Source organism: Arachis hypogaea, chromosome 3, assembly GCF_003086295.3.
Source record: "Arachis hypogaea cultivar Tifrunner chromosome 3, arahy.Tifrunner.gnm2.J5K5, whole genome shotgun sequence".
Classification (NCBI taxonomy): Eukaryota; Viridiplantae; Streptophyta; class Magnoliopsida; order Fabales; family Fabaceae; genus Arachis; species Arachis hypogaea.
In genome coordinates, this window is record NC_092038.1 from 69,730,878 (window position 1) to 69,736,551 (window position 5,674).

A 5,674-nucleotide genomic window follows, 5' to 3' on the forward strand; every position below is an offset into this window, starting at 1 on the left:
CATAAGTATTCTTATCCCTTTTATTTATTTTATTTATCCAATTTAATTCCATTTGACTCTATGATTCCAATCACTAACTGAGATCTACAAGGTGACCATAGCTTGCTTCATACCAACAATCTCTGTGGGATCGACCCTTACTCGCATAAGGTTTATTACTTGGACGACCCAGTACACTTGCTGGTTAGTTGAACGGAGTTGTGTCCACTCGTGCCAATTTCTAAATTCCATAATTTTACAATGAATGCAAATCAAAGAATAGTGATCACAATTTCGTCCACCAAGTTTTTGGCGCCGTTGCCGGGGATTGTTCGAGTATGGACAACTGACGGTTCATCTTGTTGCTCAGATTAGGTAATTTTCTTTTCAAAAATTTTTTTTTTTCAAAAATCTTTTTTAAAATTTTTCTTTTATTTTTCGTTTTTCTAAACTTTATTTTCGAAAAAAATTAATAAAAATACAAAAAAATTAGAAAATCATAAAAATCAAAAATATTTTGTGTTTCTTGTTTGAGTCTTGAGTCAATTTTTAAGTTTGGTGTCAATTGCATGCTTTTAAAAATTTTTCTTGCATTTTTCGAAAATCTCATTCATTCATAGTGTTCTTCATGATCTTCAAGTTGTTCTTGATAAGTCTTCTTGTTTGATCTTGATGTTTTCTTGTTTTGTGTCTTTTCTTGTTTTTCATGTGCATTTTTGCATTCATATTTTTCAAGCATTAAAAATTTTTTAAGTTTGGTGTCTTGCATGTTTTCTTTGCATCAAAAATTTTTCAAAATAATGTTCTTGATGTTCATCATGATCTTCAAAGTGTTCTTGGTGTTCATCTTGACATTCATAGCATTCTTGCAGGCATTCATTGTTTTGATCTAAAAAATTTCATGCATTGAGTATTTTTGTTGTTTTTCTTTCTCATAATTAAAATATTCAAAAAATCAAAAAAATATCTTTTCCTTATTTTCCTCCAAATTTTCGAAATTTTGGGTTGACTTGGTCAAAAATTTTCAAAATTAGTTGTTTCCTACAAGTCAAATCAAAATTTCAATTTTAAAAATCTTATCTTTTCAAAATCTTTTTCAAAAATCATATCTTTTTCATCTTTTTTATTATTTTCGAAAATTTCAAAATTATTTTTCAAAATATTTTCAAAAATCTTTTTCTTATCTTTATATCAAATTTTCGAAAATTAGCTAACAATTAATGTGATTGGTTCAAAAATTTGAAGTTTGTTACTTTCTTGTTAAGAAAGGTTCAATCTTTAAGTTCTAGAATCTTATCTTGTAGTTTCTTGTTAGTCAAGTCAATTTTTAAAATTAAATCTTTTTCAAAATATCTTTTTCAAATATATCTTTCTATCTTTTATCTTATCTTTTTCAAAAATTTTAACTTTTTCAAAATTTGATTTCAAAATATCTTATCTAACTTCTTATCTTCTTATCTTTTTTAAAAAAAAAAAAACTTGATTTCAAATCTTTTTCAATCAACTAACTAACTTTTTGTTTGTTTCTTATCTTTTTCAAAACCACCTAACTAATTTTCCCTCTCTAATTTTCGAAAATTCTCCCTCTCTTTTTCAAAAATTCTTTTTGTTTTGATTTTTAATTTTAATCTTATCTTATCTTTAATTTTCGAAAATTACTAACCCCTTTTTCAAAATTATTTTCGAACTTTCTCTTCACCTCTCTTCTTCTATTTAATTATTTAATTACTAACACTTCTCTTCACCTTTCTTCATCCAAAAATCCGAATCCTTCCCTCTTCTTCCTTATACCCCTATCTTCTTCTACTAACATAAAGGAATCTCTATACTGTGACATAGAGGATTCCTCTTTCTTTTCTTGTTTTCTTCTCTTTCATATGAGCAGGAACAGGGAAAAAGGCACTCTTGTTGAAATTGATCCAGAACCTGAAAGGACTCTGAAGAGAAAATTAAGAGAAGCTAAATTACAACAATCCAAAAATAACCTTTCAGAAATTTTCGAACAGGAGAAGGAGATGGCAGCCGAAAATAATAATAATAATAATAATGCAAGGAGAATGCTTGGTGACTTCACAAAGCCAACATCCAAGTTTGATGGAAGAAGCATCTCCATTCCTGCCATTGGAGCCAATAACTTTGAGCTTAAGCCTCAACTAGTTGCATTAATGCAACAAAACTGCAAGTTTTATGGACTTCCATCTGAAGATCCTTATCAGTTTTTAACTGAGTTCTTGCAGATCTGTGAGACTGTAAAGACGAATGGAGTTGATCCTGAAGTCTACAGACTCATGCTTTTCCCTTTTGCTGTAAGAGACAGAGCTAGAGTATGGTTGGATTCACAACCTAAGGATAGCCTGGACTCCTGGGATAAGCTGGTCACTGCCTTCTTGGATAAATTCTTTCCTCCTCAAAAGCTGAGCAAGCTGAGAGTGGATGTTCAAACCTTCAAACAAAAAGATGGTGAATCCCTCTATGAAGCTTGGGAAAGATACAAGCAGCTGACCAAAAGATGTCCATCTGACATGTTTTCAGAATGGACCCTATTAGATATATTCTATTATGGTCTCTCTGAATTTTCGAAAATGTCATTGGATCATTCTGCAGGTGGATCTATTCACCTGAAGAAAATGCCTGAAGAGGCTCAAGAACTCATTGACATGGTTGCAAACAACCAGTTCATGTACACCTCTGAGAGGAATTCCGTGAATAATGGGGTACCTCAGAAAAAAGGAGTTCTTGAAATTGATGCTCTGAATGCCATATTGGCTCAGAACAAAATGTTGACTCAACAGGTCAACATAATCTCTCAAAATCTGAATGGATTGCAACATGCATCCAACAGTACTAGAGAGGCAGCTTCTGAAGAAGCTTATGATCCTGAGAACCCTGCCATGGCAGAGGTCAATTACATGGGTGAACCTTATGGAAACACTTATAACCCATCATGGATAAATCATCCAAATTTCTCCTGGAAGGATCAACAAAAGCCTCAACAAGGCTTTAACAATGGTGGACGCAACAGGCTGAGTAATAGTAAGCCATATCCATCATCTTCTCAGCAACAGACAGAGAATTCTGAACAAAACACTTCTAATTTAGCCAATATAGTCTCTGATCTGTCAAAGGCCACTTTCAGTTTCATGAATGAAACAAGATCCTCCATTAGAAATTTGGAGGCACAAGTGGGCCAGCTGAGTAAGAAAGTCATTGAAACTCCTCCCAGTACTCTCCCAAGCAATACAGAAGAAAATCTAAAAGGAGAGTGCAAGGCCATTGATTTAATCAAAGTGGCCGAATGCACTAGGGAGGAGGAGGATGAAAATCCTAGTGAGAAAGACCTCCTGGGACGTCCCTCAAGCAAGAAGGAGTTTCCTATTAAGGATCCTGAGGAATCTGAGGCTCATACAGAGACCATAGAGATTCCATTAAATCTCCTTCTGTCATTCATGAGCTCTGAAGAATATTCATCCTCTGAAGAGGATGAAGATGTGACTGGAGAGCAAGTTGCTCAATACTTAGGAGCTATCATGAAGCTGAATGCCAAGTTATTTGGTAATGAGACTTGGGAAAGTGAACCTCCCTTGCTCATTAGTGAACTAGATACTTGGATTCAGAAAACTCTACCTCAAAAGAAGCAAGATCCTGGCAAGTTCTTAATACCTTGTACCATTGGCACCATGAACTTTTTCAAAGCTCTATGTGATCTAGGGTCAGGGATAAATCTGATGCCACTCTCTGTAATGGAGAAGTTAGGGATCATTGAGGTACAACCTGCCTTGTTCTCATTACAACTGGCAGACAAGTCAGTGAGACAAGCTTATGGAATAGTAGAGGACGTGTTAGTAAAGGTTGAAGGCCTTTACATCCCTGCTGATTTCATAATCCTAGACACTAGGAAGGAAGATGATGAATGCATCATCCTAGGAAGACCTTTCCTAGCCACAGCAGAAGCTGTGATAGATGTCAACAGAGGTGAGTTAGTCCTTCAATTGAATGGGGACTACCTTGTGTTTAAGGCACAGGGCCATCCCTCTGTGACAAAAGAGAGTAAGCATGAAGAGCTTCTCTCAGTTCAGAGTCAAGAAGAGCCCACACAGTCAAACTCTAAGTTTGGTGTTGTGAGGCCACAACCAAACTCTAAGTTTGGTGTTCAAACTCCATACCCAAACTCTAAGTTTGGTGTGGAGACCACACACTAACATTGACCTGATCATCTTGTGGCTCCATGAGAGCCACTGTCAAGCTATTGACATTAAAGAAGCGCTTGTTGGGAGGCAACCCAATTTTATTTATCTAATTTTATTTTATTTTGTTTCTTTGTTATTTTTGTGTTTAATTAGGTACATGATCATGAGGAGTCACGAAAAAATCAAAAAAATTAAAAACAGAGTCAAAAACAGAAGAAAAAAATTTTTCACCCTGGAGGACGCACGGGCTGGCGTTCAACGCCCAGAAGGTGCATCTGGCCGGCGTTTAACGCCAGAACAGAGCACCATTCTGGCGCTGAACGCCCAAAACAAGCAACAACCTGGCGTTAAACGCCAGGATGGTGCACAGAGAGGACAAACTGGCGCTGAACGCCAGGAACAAGCATGAAACTGGCGTTCAACGCCAGAAACATGCATCACATGGGCGTTGAACGCCCAGAACATGCACCAATGGGCGTTTGAACGCCAGAATGATGCATGAAGGCATTTTTCATGCCTATATGGTGAAGGAATGGTATTTCTTTTCACCTCAAGATCTGTGGACCCCACAGGATCCCCACCTACCATATTCCCACCTTCCCTCCTAATCCTATTTTTGTGATTTGAATTCCCCATGTCACAATTCCCAATCTTCTTCATCAATCACCCCATTCACCATTCACATCAACCTCCTCTTTCCCACCCAACCCCACCCATATAGCCGAATCCATCTCCCCTCACTCACCTCCATCTTCTTCCTCTTCTCTTCTTTCTTTTCTTGCTCGAGGGCGAGCAATATTTTAAGTTTGGTGTGGTAAAAGCATAGCTTTTTGCTTTTCCATTACCATTAATGGCACCTAAGGCCAGAGAAACCTCAAAGGAAAGACAAAGGCTTCCACCTCTGAGTCTTGGGAGATGGAAAGACTCATATATAAGCTGGAATAGCTCAGTTGGTTAGAACATGTGGCTGCAAATCAAGAGATCCCTGAGATACCTCAGGGGATAAGTTGTCCTCCACACAAATATTAGAAGCAATTAAGGGTGGAACACCATGAGCACTCCATCATTCTCCAAGAAATAAGAGAAGATCAAAGAGCAATGAGGGAGGAGCAACAAAGGCAAGGAAGGGACATAGAAGAGTTGAAGAACATCATTGGTCCTTCAAGAAGAAGACGCCACTAGAGGTGGATTCGTTCCTTGTTCTCTATTTCTTTCTGTTTTCGGTTTTTAAGTATTATGTTTATCTATGTTTTGTGTCTCTACTTCATGATCATTAGTGTGTAACCATGCCTTAAAGATTATGAATAATTCCATGAATCCTTCACCTCTCTTAAATGAAAAATGTTTTTTTTTTTAAAAAAAAAAGAACAAGAAGTACATGAATTTCAAATTTATCCTTGAATTTAGTTTAATTATATTGATGTGGTGACAATACTTCTTGCTTTCTGAATGAATGATTAAACAGTGCATATGTCTTTTGATATTGTTGTTTATGAGTGTTAAAATTG